This window comes from Lissotriton vulgaris, chromosome 3_1 (assembly GCF_964263255.1).
Source record: "Lissotriton vulgaris chromosome 3_1, aLisVul1.2, whole genome shotgun sequence".
NCBI classification, from domain to species: Eukaryota; Metazoa; Chordata; class Amphibia; order Caudata; family Salamandridae; genus Lissotriton; species Lissotriton vulgaris.
In genome coordinates, this window is record NC_141689.1 from 1,853,031,142 (window position 1) to 1,853,047,822 (window position 16,681).

The window sequence follows — 16,681 nt, forward strand, 5'->3', positions numbered from 1 at the left end:
AACACTTTCGTACCTGTAGAAAAGCAAACATAAACGTGTCTCCAAAGCCAAGTACAAGTCTATAAGGTCTCAGATTGGCTTCGCCGAAAGTAAACCCAAAAGGGTTTGGAGTTCATCAAAGCTTGGATCAAGTCCAGGACTTTCCTGGAAACACCTGATCCAGGCAATTAGTGTGAATACTTTTCCAGCTTCATTGACATCAAATTCAAACATATTGTAGCCTTGCTTCTCTTGACACCCACCAACTTTTGCAATATCTCCACCATGAAATCACTCAATAATTGGTCAGTGTTCATGGATATCTCCTAACCTGAACTCTGTAACATCATCTCCTAATCCAATCCCTAAATTCACTCCCTAGACTCTCTCCCAACCGACCTTATTAAAGAGATATGAAAAGTTGTTATGCTTCACTGAGTCAGCCTCATTAGCCTGTCTCCACAAGGGAGGATTTTTCCTGACTGCTTGAAAATTTGTCAGGTCTCTCCACTTTAAAAACAAAACTCTGCAGATTCGAATTATCTTAACAACTACCATCCAATCTCAGGTCTCCCTTTTCTAGCCCACATCCTAGACAGCTGTGTAAATGTGCAGCTAAATCAATACATTAAGGACAACAATCTTCTTGCATATCATACACCCAATACCCCAATCACACCAAGCTTTAGATGAACGCGTTATCTCCACTGACATATCTCTTTTAGCCACAACTCTGGACAATATTCAATCCTGTATGACAGCCAAGATATTCATGCTTATGCCACAATAGGAAATTAAGGAAAAAAAGAACACTTACCTTGGCCGCCCGGCTGCCACCTCTCCTCTGTCCTCTTCTTCCTGTCACCTTCGGCAGCAGGAAGCACCGGGTTCCCAATAGCCAATCACACGCTGCAATATAGCGCTGTGATTGGTCTCAGCGCCGAACCACAGCGCTCAGAGAAGGACTGGAAGGCTTTGCATGTTCCTCACAAGGCTCTGTAGAGCAAGCCTGGTGGAGTAGATACAAAGTGCTCAGGACTGTATGGCCCTGCCCGAAAGAGCCAGCAAAGCAGTCATGAACACTTAAGGAGTGCAAACCAATCCTCACCCTGGCTGCCCAGCCCCACAAGCCACTGACTCAACAGGAAAAAATGCAATAATAATAACATAACATACAAATATTCGGGCACTCAAAAGTAAAGACTCTGTTCGTGTTTATATATAACCAAAACAAACTGCAATGAAAAGTATCAAAATATCACTGGCATCAGACAGATTTTGATTCATACAAAGAATATTATTATTTAATTTAGAAAAACATTATGTGAGACATCGCAGTTTTCAAACAAGACCAAGAAAGAACCAATGCCCTAAAATAAATGTACCATTGAAGACACTGTTCATAAAAAGATGGTTGTGGCTTTATGATCTTGATCGAAATGTGCCACAGCCGACATGTGTTTTGTCACGTCAAGTGACTTCCTCAAGGCTTTTTAAAGGTTTCCGTGGCTACACAAGTACTTGGTTATGGATGGTTTGTCAAACAAAGACCGATTGTAAACAGAATTTTCCGGATTTTATAGACGTCGTCCACCTATTTTCTTAATTTGAATTACCAGAGAACTGCCAGCACAGGTAGTTCCAAAAGTATATAACAAATGTTTTCTGTATCTGTACTAGATTGTACGCAACCTGCCAAGCCCACGCCGTCGGAACTATATACAGAACGCACGGGGCCTATCATAGCCCGTCGGGAACCCAATACATGTTTGTCTCACACAAGAGACTGTAAAAAATTATTTTTGCTTCTTGGGGGATAAGCATTCATATGATGGAATGAAGACATTGGCAACGGGGACAAACTCAATTCAAAAAAATTCCTTTGGGACTAGCAAACGGTTGTAACACGTATAATCTGGGACATGATACAGAAAACCTTTGTTATATACTTTGGGAACTACTCGGTCTTTGTTTGACAAACCATCCGGAATCAAGAACTTGTGTAGGCACGGAAACTTTAAAAATTTTAAAAAGCCTTGAGGAAGTCACTTGACGTGACGAAACACGTGTGGGCTGTTGCGCATTTGGATCAAGATCATAAAGCCACTACCATATATAAACACTAACAGAGTCCTTACTTTTGAGTGCCGGGATATTTGTATGTTATATTGTTTATCGCGGTGAATGCAATGCAGGATCTGGGTAGTCAGGCATCTAGGTAGTAAGGTCCATTTTTATCCCGAGTGGCACCACAACCAATTGCCATTTTGTCCTTTGTGAATTACGAAATTGAGAATACCATTTGATTACTCCATCTCATTATATATTCATTTGAGATGCGCTCCATTGTACATTACTACCACTCTTTTTTTTGTTTTTTTTTTTTAAACATTTTTATTGATTGCAAGAAATGATATGATTCATTACAATTCAGTTCGATACTTAACATGCAAATAAAGTTAATATAAACAGCAACAAAATTTGAGGAATGATAACAACGTATAGTTAATATATAAACCTATAATTCACATTAGCTCTACTATTACAGTAATAAGCTACTAGAGCAGATAAACAAGGCTAAACTAAACATGCATCTTGGCTTTCAAAAAAGTGCTTCCATATCTTTTCTTTTCTCAGAAGAGCTTTAGGACCCCTAAGTTTAGCTAAGGCAAATTCCATAGTTCTAATTTCGTAAACCAGAGCTAGCCAATCCGCAACATTAGGGGGTTCTTTAGAAATCCAGACTCTAGCTATTGTTAATCTAGCACATGCTAGCAAAATCGTTAAGAGATCCTTATTGGGATAGTTCCCGTCTTGGATGTCTAATAATACCATTTGTACCGTAATATCCGATGAATTTATCTGGTTAAATTGAAGATGGTAAGATATACGATTCCAGAAATTAGAGAGTACAGGACATGAAAATAGCATGTGTTCAATTCCAGCCGCGTCCGTGTTACATTTAGCACACCTAGATTTCTCTGTCATCGAGTTACCATGTGCCCATCTGGATATTCTTTGAGGCGTGTAATACAATTCCGTAATTGTCCTATATAGCTGCATTTTCAACTTAGACGAGTGAACTATTTCACTTAAATGAGTTAGGGCATTTCCAATTTGTGTTGAATTTATGTTTTGATTTAATCTACAAGACCATTTGGCTGCAATTTGAGATGTGTTTTCGCCCTTCTCCTTAATAAGCCATTGATATCCCAACCTGATTAATGATTTAGTTTTTTCTGAGTAAATACCTTCAATAATATCAGATTGTTTAACTTCCGTTATTTTCAGTTTATTCCAGAAATAATCTCTTATTTGTCTATATTTAAAATGCATGTCATCCGTAAGCCCGTTTGTAACTTTTAAATTCTCGAAGTCCCTCATCCCAGTAGTGCAATAAAGATCCCCCAGTGTGCTTATATCCTGTCTAATCCATCGATTACCCAAGCCATCCGAGAATATGTCAGGAAGACCCGGATTGTTCCATAGTCTAAGTTCAGTATTGTAAAATGAACTATTACTAATGTACAGAATTTTATCCCAAATTCGTATAGCATGTTTAGCAGTCTTGAACTTTACTCTTTTGAAATAGTTTGGATCATGTACCCATAGTAGAAATTGATTAGCATCTGCCCCCAACATGTATTGATGAAAAAATAAAGAGGGAGTATTTTTCAATAGGCTCCTAGTGCGTACAAGAAAAGTAGCTAAAAAATAACGAGTAAAATCCGGTAAGGTAAGACCCCCTTTAGAGATTGGAAGTGTCAAAAATTTTACCGCCCTTCGTGCTTTTTTATACCCCCAGATAAAGCTGCTACAAATGCCATCTAATTTTCTAAAAAAAAGCTTATTTGGTTGAAGCGGTATAGCTCTGCACAAATAAAGTAACTTGGGTAAGATTTTCATCTTTATCAGGTTTAGTTTCCCTAACAAACTCAAAGGTATCTTGTGCCATTTTTTAAAACTCGCAGCTGTTTCTTTAAGGAATAACCCATAATTTAATTCCACAATTCTCTCCACTTTAGCGGTAAGTTTAATACCTAAGTATACGGCTTCTTTGCAGGTTTTGTAGTTACATATAACCGGAGTATAGTTAAGTATAATTTGAGTTTTGTTAACATTTAATTTATACCCGGAGATTTTCCCATACTTATGTGCTTCTTCTATAATTGCAGGCATAGCTTTACAAACATCCGGTGTATATATTGCAATATCATCCGCAAAAGCAGTTAATTTAAGGGTTATATCCCCATGTTGAGCTGGAATTATATTAGTTTGATCATTTAAAGCATTTAGAAAAGGTTCTAGAGATAGAGCAAATAATAATGGGGAAAGAGGGCATCCCTGTCTTGTACCTCTTGCAATCTTGAAGTTGTCAGAGTCTATACCTCCATAGCTGATCACGGCTCGTGGATCGTCATAAAGAGATTTGACCCAATCTAGATAAGAACCATTTATGCCCATTTTAATTAATACTGACCACAGATATTCCCACCCCACTCGGTCAAATGCTTTTTCAGCATCTAACATTATCATACCGAGCGGGGTGTTAGTAGTTTCAGCTACATCCAGAGCAGTTATGGAAGTATTAACATGCAATGTAGTATCTCTACCAATCACAAAGCCATGTTGTTGGGGATTAACAATATCCGGCATATGGGGTGCTAACCGATTGGCTAAAATGTTTGCAAAAATTTTCACATCAGAGTTGAGTAAAGATATAGGCCGGTATGAGCCACACTCTTTTTCCGGTTTTCCCTTCTTCAGAAAAAATACGATTTTAGCAAGTTTCCATGAAGATGGTGATTGTTTAGATACAATAATTGAGTTAATGACTTTTTGAAGTAATGGAGCCAGCTCTTGATAACATAGTTTATAAAGTTCCCCTGGTATGCAATCCTCACCTACCGCTTTACCTAATGGTAAATGGTCGATAGCCAATTTAATCTCCTCAGTAGTGATATCAGTATTTAATTGCTGGATTACTTCATGATTTAGTGCACCCGATGGCCCTAAGTATTGATCTAGATATTTTACAACCTCTGCTTCATTCGATGGCTCCTCAGGGGTATATAAGTGCTGATAAAATTTTACGAATTGCTTTAGTATTTGATCCTCTTGTCCATATATCACAGAATCTAGTCCAACTATTTCCTTTATTCCAGTTTTCGCTTTTCTATCTGCAGTTTTAAAAGCCAATATTTTCCCGATACAGTCCCCACCTTCATACTGATCTACCTTGTATTTATGTAGTTTAGTTGCATATCTTTCTCTCAACACTTTTCTGAGTCCAGCTTGCAGTTCCACCAATTGTGCTCTAAGCACCTCAATATCGCTTTTTGATTGCAAAGTCGCTTCAGCCAATTGTGTTTCCAGATCCAACAATTTAGATGTCATATCTTTGTTCTTATTATAATTTTCTGCATTGAGCCTGTATACATATTGCTGGACACACCCTCTAATGCTACACTTACAAGCATCCCATACCGTATTGATACTAGCTGTATCGACATTTAGCTCAATAAACTCTTGTATGTGTTTTTTAATTAGTGAAGTGAACGTTTGGTCAACTAGCAAATGTCTAGGAAAAGTGAACTTTCGTGGCTTTACATTCTGATTTTCGATATTAACATCCAGAAGAAGAGGGTTATGATCCGAAGTGACTTTGGGACAGATTTCAATCGCACAATTATCTAAGATTTGTTGTGAGGCCCATATCATGTCAATCCTAGAGCATGACCTATGCGGGGCGGAATAGTAAGTAAAGCCGGGCACCCCAGGATGTTTAGACCGCCATAAATCTCTAATGTTGTTTAATCTTGCAAGCTCTAAAATTGCAGCTCTTACTTTATACATTCTTTTAAAGTTCATTGGCCCCGTAGAGTCTATTTTATAGTTCATAGCACAGTTAAAATCTCCAGCAATCATAGTTTCCCCTTCCCACTCTAATAGTTCTAAACTTAGGTCTTCATAAATTTTAGGCTTATCAATATTTGGGCCATATACCACACACAGTACCAGCTTAGCCTTCACTCCTTGCATCTGTGCTATTACCCATCTACCTCTAATATCAGAGGCAGTTTTAATTATCTCTAGTGGGAGTGTTTTTTGTTTTAAAATAGCAACCCCCCTTATGGTCTCATTCAAAGAAGTACAAACAACCAATTCATAGCCTAGTTGGGTTAACACCTTTCTGTCTTGATATTTTATATGAGTTTCTGTCAGCAGCACTATATTGGGGTTATACAATTTAATCTCTTCCTGTACTAGTTTTCTTTTACTTTTACTGTTTAAGCCATCTACATTCCAGCATAGAATTCTTAGCTTAAGCATTTATTTAATATTAATCGTAAATATGTTGTTCTCCTTTTCCTCAATATGTTTTACCTTCGATACCATTTCGTTTCTACGTTTCCTAAACAAAAATACATCGTCAAGTCTTGCAATCATATTTTTTACTTTTATCACCCCCCCCACCCACGACACCCGTTGCCACCCCTGCCCTTGTGGCAACCCCACCCCCTCCCTTGTTGCAACCCGTTTCTTGGGGGGGAGCTCCCCTCTAGCGTTGCTGCCGCTAGCGTGGCAGCGCAGTGAAGAAACATGTATGAATGGCTGCTCTAACCATATTTAATTCATGCCTAATTGTATCTTATTGTATCTATATTCAATTCGATTCAATTCAAACCCAAAAAAAAAATCCACCTATGTCAAGAGGAAAAAGGAAAGAGAAAAAGAAAAAAAGAAAGAAAGAGAGAAGAAGAGGGAGAAGAAGTATAAGCATATATAAGCATATCAATATATATAAGCTTGTCTCTCTAGAATTTTACAAAAGAGTGCAGCACTAATTTTCCTTTTCTTTTTGGTTTCTTCTTTCATTGTCCCGGGAAAATTTTTCCAGACATTGTTCCGCAGATAGAGGATCAGTAAAGAAGACCACTTGCCCATCCCGAATAACCTTAAGGCGAGCAGGCTCTTGAAGATAGGCCAAACATCCTAGATTTTTAAAGGCATCGATCAGCTTCCGGAAGGGCTGCCACGAGGGAGGAGCTAAGATGGCGGGCTGAGCACCGCCGAGTGAGGACGTGTATGTGTGGTCTGCTGCAATTATACACTACGCTTGCCTTAAATGAGCAAAGCTTACGCTTTTTTTTTACGCTTCTTAAATCTATTACAAGGATGAAGGAAAGAAAGATTAATGCGCCCGTGTACTTGCTGTAAAAATCGGCAGGCGGCTGGCTGGTGATCGGTGCTTTCGGCAGAGGGCTGCTGTGCTCGGCGCTTCTCGGGGAAGGGAGAAAGCGAGAAAACGAAGCGCTCGCTCACCTGAAACTTTCAAACGTGAAGAACGAAAGGAACGGCCGGAATCCGGTTGAAGACCGGGTTTTTGACGGGGGCCGATGCTCTGGAACTGCTGCAACTGGGAGGCAGGAGATTGCCTCGCTCCTGGATACACGCTGTGAGCTTCACTCGCTTGTCGCCGCTCTCCAACCTCTCAGTCGGCTGGGCGTTCCCCGCCCCGATTCAACAAAGCACGCACCTGAGGTCTTCCTTGATTACACGGCCAAGGCAGCTGAAACGGAAATTGACAGAAACAGTGGAAACGACTACAGCACTAATCTCAATGCGCCAGACCAGATCCAGGAAGACTGCTCCCACAGTGAAAAAAGCACTCACAGGTACTATGACTGCAGTGGCTGCAGGGGTTACGGTGGGGGGGGATAAAAACGAGATTAATAACCCTGCTCAACTCAAACAGCACCATGAGCATTTAAAACCTGGGGATTTAAAGGGAGGTGCTAGTGTTTGTAGTGAAATTAATGTGGATTCAGGTATAATAGAGATACAAGTAACAGACAAGCAAAAGAGGAGTAGCAATGACAAAGGGGAAAAAAACAAGGATAATTCCAATGGGATATTGGTGGATAAAGAACTTGCTTTACCTATGGTGCCCACAGTGCCATGTAACAAAAACGGAGAGACTTTGCCAAGAAAAACTACTCCACAGGCAAATAAAGATAATGGGCTTGCTAGTGAGACACGAGGAGGCAAGAAAGGGTCAGATAAACTTCACATGGATAAAGGGCCTACATGTTTAACATTGAAAGAAGCCAGTGAGATAAAGCTGGCTAAGACAAATGAAACTGGTAAAAACATGGAGGTTGCAGCAGAGAGTGACTTAATAAATAGCCCCTTGTATGTAGTACAAGACCAAGCAGGAGGCTCTGCACACCTTAAGGTTAATAACACGGCATCAGCACTGACTGAAAAGTTCAACTCAAAGGAGAAAGAGAAGGTGAAAGAGGGGACGATTGAATCTGAGGCTAAATCAGATGAAGATTCAAATGTTGACTACGAGGAGCTAACAGAACCTGAAGAAGAAGGGCATAGTGAGGTCTCCAAAGCAATAGTTAACAAAAAATTGTTATCGAGGAAGACCAAGAGAAAGGTCAAGACTAAGCAAAAAATACTTCTACTAAAAACAACAGGGAAAGAAATGGCAGAAAGCAAAAAAACTCGGTTAATAGACGACAGCCCTCTGAGAAGATGGATAGAGGCGAAAGGTGGGGTTAAGAACATGGCCCTAAGACTTTCAGGGGCAAGCCCCGACGAGCTGAAAAGTCAACTTAGTAAAATACAAGAAGACAACCTAAGTAATGACTTAAACTTAAAACTGAATAAGCCTATGGAATTATCAACTGACCCTAGCTTGAGTGCATTTCCCCTAAACCAAGAGGTATCTGACAACATGGCTATAATCTCGGAGGAGGGAAATGGGGACTTAAATACTGAGATTTACTCAGGGAATTCTAGAGTTTCACCTAATGATATTTCAGATACCCCGCTGTCTCATACCATACTAAACATTGCTGAGAAATCCAGTGAGGAGCAAGATCCTGAACTCTCAATTCTAAATTCTGAAACGATGAATGAAACTACAGTATCCAGTTTGAGGAAAACTCCAACGCAGCTAGAACATAACTCTAGTGCTAAACTAAGAGAAAATGTGGAACACGATTCTTTCGTTGATGTGTCCGATGAGATAAATTTTGAAGAAACAGTACTTGATACATCCACTACACAAACTAGCAAAGCCGCAATACAGTGCGCTTCTGACACCTCAGATTCTATACCTCCGAAATCCATCTCAATGGAGGCAATTATGCAGATCCTGATAGAACAGAGAGTAGAGATACAACAACAATAACAACAACAACAATACTCTCAACTAAGGGAAGATAATACGAAAATACAAGGTACTATGATGGAGATATGTCAGAATCTAGGAGGAGTAACAAAAGAAATTGAGGACATCAAATCACGAATAGTAGAGGTGGAGGAAGAGGTGAACCAAACTACATCAATTGTCAGACAAAATACCTCAAGAGTGTCCCTTCTGGAAGCCAAAGTGGAAGACTTGGAAAATAGGGCCCGGAGACAGAACCTTAGACTTTTCGGAACACCTGAAGGAATTGAGGGGTCAGATCCGCGAGCCTTTATGGTTAAACTTTTTCAAAGGGCCTTTATGGACCTCACAGATTGGGACTGGGACTCCCAACTTCAGAGAGTACACAGACTTCCGCTAGTCCAAAGAAACACTAATAGCAAATTTCAGAGACCCTTTTTGATTTATTTTGGCAACTTTCTTTTGAGACAAGCAGTAGCATTAAAAGCAAAACCTAATAACCCGGTTACTGTTGATAACTTCACTTTTTTTGTGAAGTCAGATTTAACTAAGGCCACTATGGATAAACGCTGGGAACTCCGGAAGCTGATCGATGCCTGTACATTACTACCACTCAAGTGTTTTTGAAACAATAATAATAACGATACATTATTATCATTGCATTTTTCCTTTTGAGTCAGTGGGGCTACGCTTCTCCGCCTTAGCAGAGGAGCTGCCACTGCTCGAACTGTACTGGCACAGATGCTCATTAACATGTACAGTAAGAATTGTGTAAAATAAACATTCACACGGGGAAGCAAAACAAGTGATATATTGCTCAAAGTTGCTGGCACAGCTTTTCACTTGCAAGGGAAAGTAGATATATAGATAAAGAAAAAAACATGCAACCATTTTCTTCTTCTTACTTGCCTGCTTAATGTCTACTGTTACTTCAGTTATGTCATTGTATAGCTCCATCCACCCCTATAGTTTTCCTCTAGGAATTTGCTTTCCAATACTATAGGTATTTTTATCCTGTAAAATAGAGAATCTTTAACCTTCAGTGTATTTCTAAAATATTCCTCTCTTGCTCGTTGTTCTCCTGCTTTTCCTTCTGATTGCTGTAGTATCCTTTTTACAGTTATTTATAGTTTGCTTTTATGCTCTAGGGTTAATTTGCCTTTTGTAAAAACCGTAATGAATCGATAAATATGATAATCTAGTGGAGCAGTATAGTTGTGTGTACTGAATATGAATGAATGAGTGTGTGTCCTTCTGCCATTGCGCCATTATTGGTGCTCCAGATTCCATGAAAGTGTTTACATTGTTGTGGCATTAGTTACATTGTGTGTTGGTCAAAGGGACTTTGAGCGATGGATGTGGCAAGGGCAGTGTTACTTTTATCTGAAATTAGTTTTGAAGAGGCGGAACGTTTTGGGATGAAATTCCAGCTTTATACACGTTCTCTGCAGTAGATATACCAAAGCAACAAATATTTGCTCACACTTAGATAGGACATAAGGATCCTGTTCACTTCCATGACACACTATAAGTCGCTTTAATATTGCTCACCCCTCGAGCTTGTATGCTCCTGTATGGAAGGCAGGTTGAAATGTAAATCTATTGTCAAGGTCTGTCATAGAAATGACAAACACTGATTTTAAACTCAAATTTAAAAGCAGAGTCTTAATTTTCGATCGTGTAGTCAGATAACCTTAAAATGTTTTCTTAAAAGTAACTATTTCTTTATGTGCTTTTTGCAACAGAACCACTCCAGTTGAAATGTAAAGTGCAGCGTGGCATTTACTTTAAATCCCAATAAACATGTGAATGAGTTCAGCTTCTTAGAGCAATGTTTGCCCACTAAAAAGCACACTAAGCATGCATGTACGAGGTGTTTCTTCTTTGAAGCGACACTGGCTTGAAAGATCTTTAGCCGTGACACCAGGATGTAGGCAACATGTACATTACGCCAGCAGTAGTGCACTCTTGCCCACACTGAACAAGTACAGCACAGTGGCGTAAGGAAACTAGAGGGGGCCCCCTGCTAAACACAATGAGGGCCCCCCCCCTCCTTCAGCGGCCCGGTCCACCACCTACTACTTTGTCCCACTGGCAAGAATAAGAAGTCACTTAAAGCCATATTTTCAGCACTTATCTGTGCATACTTCAAACAGCAAATATAAATAGAATGCACTTTAGTTGTGTTCTAGGGCTGCCTGAGTGATGAGATCAATGACTAATAATTAAAGGGAACAAAGACAGAAAAGTCACATTACAAATGAATACATACTTTTTTATTTATATCCATATTTAGTGCCAAGACTCGGTCTTTCCAGGCTCTTTAAACACATGCTGGCATTTTTCTTTTGATAACCCTACGTTATATTCCTTTTCATGAAATGTATTCTCACACTACAGCAGTAAATGTAAATTTCAAGTGCAAGGAATACGCAGAGGAGGGGCCCAAAGGGTCCCTGAACCAGAAAAAAACTAAGCCTCTGTAACCAGTTTCCAAAGGTAAGTTGAATGTGCACCTCAGATAGAGCGTACAGCGGACTGCTGTGGTGCACTGTAGCTGGTTTCAGTAATGTACATCACACCCCGACATGTAATAGTGCTCACTGGGTAGAGCTTATATAGCGCATAGCTCAGAAGTACCATATAGATGGATGGCACGCAGCTCCCAAGAGCATTGTAAGTAGTTTAAAACACATGCCAGCATCGAACAGAACGCTCTGGACAGACATTGCATACACCCCACATAGCGCAGATATACCATATTGCTGGCTGCAATGTGGCCCCGAAGGGCACTTTTCAATAGCATGGAACACACACAAACTTCCAACACAACACATTAAATAGAACATTTTGCTTACATATAAGGAAGCAGACATGACATTTGGGCCGTGGGCCATATTTTCCATAGAATGCAGTATATAAACATAAATAACGCAACATAACATTGATTTGCTACCCCTATAGTTGTGTAGCTCGATCTATAGCTAGGTCATCAGAATGTGCTACAACAAAGAAGATTATGCTGGGCTGGTAAACAGGAGAGAGGGCCAACCCATCTTCACTATTGAGAGGGTCAGAAGTGCATCATTTAATTTATGAGGCAGGCCGCCTGGCCGCAGTACTGATATGAGGCAACTGGTGCACCCATGCTGCAGCTGCGCGCTACAACTACTGCGCTGATGGCCCGAACTCTACGCCACTCTACTCTACTCTATGCCACTGCCCTTTTGAGTAGAGGTGCATCAGTGAGTGAGGTGCCCCAGTACTGGGCTAGAAGTGCCAGCTGCAGATCAGAAATAATTGGGCACATATGCAACTCTGAGTGGATCTCTGTACTGAAATTGCAGAAGTTGGCTGTCCTACAGGTCAGACACATGCTGGGAGAGTGGCCAACCAGACGCTGAGCACAGGAGTCATCCCCAGAGTGCAAGTGTCACGGCCCAGGCACATGCACAACGTTTTGACTTTGGTCCTCACAGTGCTGGATTGTGTGCGTGAGTTGACAATATATCAGTGGGCTTCAAGGACAGATCCTCATACCAGTTAAAAGCAGTTTTTAGTGTTTAAAAGTGCTGTTTTTCCCCCCAAATGTTTTAGTCCACAAATATTCACTTTGGTCCTATGTATGACATTCGAGGCTTCCCAAGTAGACTAGGAGTCTGGAACAAAAAATACACAATTGATAGAAGCCATAGCATGAAAGAGAGGAGTTACAGGCAAAGCAACTGAGGGGCATATCCGCAAAAAGTAGCGATAGGCATCGCTTAGCGCGCGTAGCGCTTTTCAACTTAACGCCGGCTGTCGCTGGATTCGATTGCAGAGATAGCGCGCTATCAGCAACGCCTATCTCCAATACGATAGGAAATCCAGCAATAGCGGCAAAAGTGTGCGATAACAGCACAGGGATGATCAGAACCTTGTTGATAGGGCAGGGCGGACTCATCACTACAATCCACCTCCCATTGGATGTAATAGGTAAGTCAGTTCTGAAGCAGGCGTAAAAAAATCTACGATAGGCGCGGTTAGCGATATTATTACTGATGCTACGCGGGTTTGCGCCCTGCTTGCTGATAGGAGTAGCTCATGTTAGCGACTTTTCTCTGGTTATTTTAGTGCGGAACGCCTACTATGCTTCTCATTAGCGGTGAGATGCTGGGCGTTGAGGAAACAGGCGCTGAGGCATGGATTCACGCAATAGCGTGACCTTGCTGATCATGCGATAAAATTATCGCCGCTTTTCCCTGAAAACAGATGCTAAAGCGGCAATAATTTTATCGCGGCACCTTGTTAATATGACCCTGAGAGTGGTGAAGGGAACCCCTGGGTGCAGAGGGAGTGAAGTGTGGAATCACTTGGATGCTGCAAAGCCGTAGGATCCCAGGCTCGTCAAAAGATAGTTTGGGACCTGGGTAAAAAAAACTAGAGATAGGGCCCTCTTTCCTTCATTTATGCCAGGTGGCACAGGAATCAGAATCAAAGTATTGAAGAAAAGGTGCTCGACGTAAATAGAACAGGTATTGCTGGTTATTATACATGATCTGATGCCATCTATTGCCAATTCAATGTAAGCTGCCTCATCATTAATATCAAAAGAAATTTCAGGCTTTCTTTATAAATCTATACATCGATGTAGAATCAAGAGAGTGTGGCCCTGCAAAAATACAGGTTCTGGGGCATGATAGGGCAGTGAAATGTGTGGCCCTCAAGAATATGGAAGTGTGGGGTCCCTGTGGGGAGGGAGACCGTGAATATTGTGATAGTTGCATGATGGGGCAGAAGAGTGTGAAATCATAGAAGCATGGTGGTGCTGTGGAGTCTGGGCTCACTGAAGGGGGCAGTACATTTAAGGAGCCTGGTGGGATAGATTGTACAGTTGAGCACTGGGTGCCGTTGGGGCAAAATCCCGTCGGCCAGTGGTGCATAGAATGCTAGATCTCCTTGCATAGAGCTGCAAAGCATATAGGATTCAATGGGACGCTATACTCATGGATAACTTGTCTCCACTCCTAAGCATTCATTTACTTCATTAGTGGATTCTGGGAATTGCAGTCATAAAGACAGTGAGTTTTTAAGGGAAAGCTCACGCTGGAAAAGAGGTGATCTTGTGACATTGGGTCACATAACAGAACATGGAGGATGAGCAGTGGCGTTTGGGATCCCAGTGGTAGAGGAGCAATCAGTGGAGTGGAGGCCACTGGAGTCGGGGGGAGGAACTGGTGAGTAGATTACAAAGTGAGTGTATGATCCCTGCAAGGTGGATCTAGGGGGGGTGGAAATGATTTCCGTGGGTGTTGGGGGGTAGAGAGTGCGGGTGGAAAGTGTGGATACCACGGGTGGGATGACTGTGAAGAGATGTTTAGTGTGGGGTGCCCTGAGTGCGGGACGCATAGGGTCTGAGAATCTGTAGGGGTGAGGGCCTTGGAGTGAATGATGCTCTCTTTGAGGGCAGTGGATTCTTTGGGACTGCCCTGGGGTGCTGTGGGATGCACAGAGCAAACAAGGCAACACCCTCACTCGCCATATATGATATGATATGATTGAATCCCTTCCCACACTTAATTAACCCGGGCCCATCCCCGTCTCCTGAGACAAGAATATTATTTGGGAGCTTCTCTTCCTTTTTTGAGACCATTTGGTACACTCTGGTTTCTGTGGTAGCGAGTTAATGGCTGATTGCAGAAGCATTAATGTAGCCCCAGCCATACTCCCGGCTTGTCCCCAAGTCACCACTGCCTCCTACTGAGACATACTAGGAAATTGAGGCAGGTGCACAGCTGCGATATTCCAGTAATTGTTAATCTGTTAAAGGTGCTCCTCCGGAGACGTCCAACGTCTCAGGACGCCAAATACAACACTGTTTGTGTCTCTAATGAGGCATTAGAGACATCCCTGAGGGCACTCTGTTTCTCCTCAGTGTACCAATGAGGATTCCAAACACCATTTGTTTTGTAGACTGTTTCTATCTTTATTCGATACTTTTTTTCATACTTTTTTCCTCATTGCTTCTTACTTTTCACATATTCCCATTTCATGGTAATACATATGCGACAAAGTTAATTTTGAATCCAATGCATTTCGGGCATGACTACATCGCCCTTCATCAGGGACCAACACTACAAAATGATAAACAAATAGAAAGCATAATAAGCAAAAAGTCATGTGGGTATATGTAGACAATAGCATCCAACTACAATGCGATCGTGATCATTCTATCCCGTTCTGCACTAAACCAGTGTGCCTAATGTGTTCTGATGTTAGTTTTTTACATCACCTACTTCACCTTATAAGCCCATGAGTGTACGTTCCAAAAATCAGAGCACTTACATGTCGCGTATTCACTAATTCAATCCTGAAGTCAATGCAAAAGCTGTCAGAAAAACCTACCAAACATATTCTAAATTACCACCCATTCATGATATCAACTTCTAGCCATGAAGGTTCACGACGTATTCTAGGAACAAAAAGATCGGTATCACCACACTAACCTGCTACTATTTACTCCGACGCGAGTTCCCTCTCTTACAAGGGCATTCCGCCAAATGAAAAACGCTGACACTTCCATTGCCTCCATTTATAATTCAAAAACCACCGGTAGCGTTTCTCTTCCCGATCACGTGATGAGTAAGAACTAGAAAAGTTACTCAGTGTCTGAACGTTCTAAAACCCCCAACAGCTACAGAGTGTATTGTCAGCTCTCTTAATCTAATGGGTCAACTTATATATAATTATCATTGTAAAAGAAAATAAAAGTAAAATAAAAAATAAAAAACATCCATTACTCACTCAGACTCGAACTCCTGTATAAAAGGTATCCTAACCCCCGGTGAACCTGGTATGCTACGTGTATAGTGATGTGAATGTAGTGTAACAAGATGCACTTACAACATTAACTCTATTAGCATGACCTTACACAAAACTAAAAATGAATCACAATATCCTCTTTCCGGCCAAGGAAAATGAAAACATTCATAAGTAGCATGATAATTCCATGCGTTCATTAAGACCATTAGGACTCTGGGTTGACAGTTTATGAATCCAAAAGTTTTCTCGTTGTAACAAGTGTTTGGTATTGTCTCTTACCTCTTTTTTCTCCACTGTTTCAAGTATCATATATTTCAGTTGGGAGATGTTATGTTGTTCCTCCATAAAATGTGTTGCCACCGTGGATTTAGTATTTTTCATGCGTATGTTGGATTTATGTTCTGTGAGTCTTATTTTTATACGTCTTTCAGTCTTGCCAATGTAAAGTTTCCCACAGGGGCATTTCAAAGCATAAATAACATTGGCCGTATCACATGTTGCGTTAACTTTGATTTTGATTTCATATCCTTCCATGGGATGATTTATTTTGTTTCCTCTGATGATACTGTTACAATTTCCACAGTTCAAACAAGCTCTTGTGCCCTTATATGTTTGGATATCAGATGGTCTGTTTTTCAACATTTCTCCTAGATTGCAAGCTCTGGTATACGCAAAAAGAGGTATATTCTCAAAAGATTTTTGAAAATCCGGTTC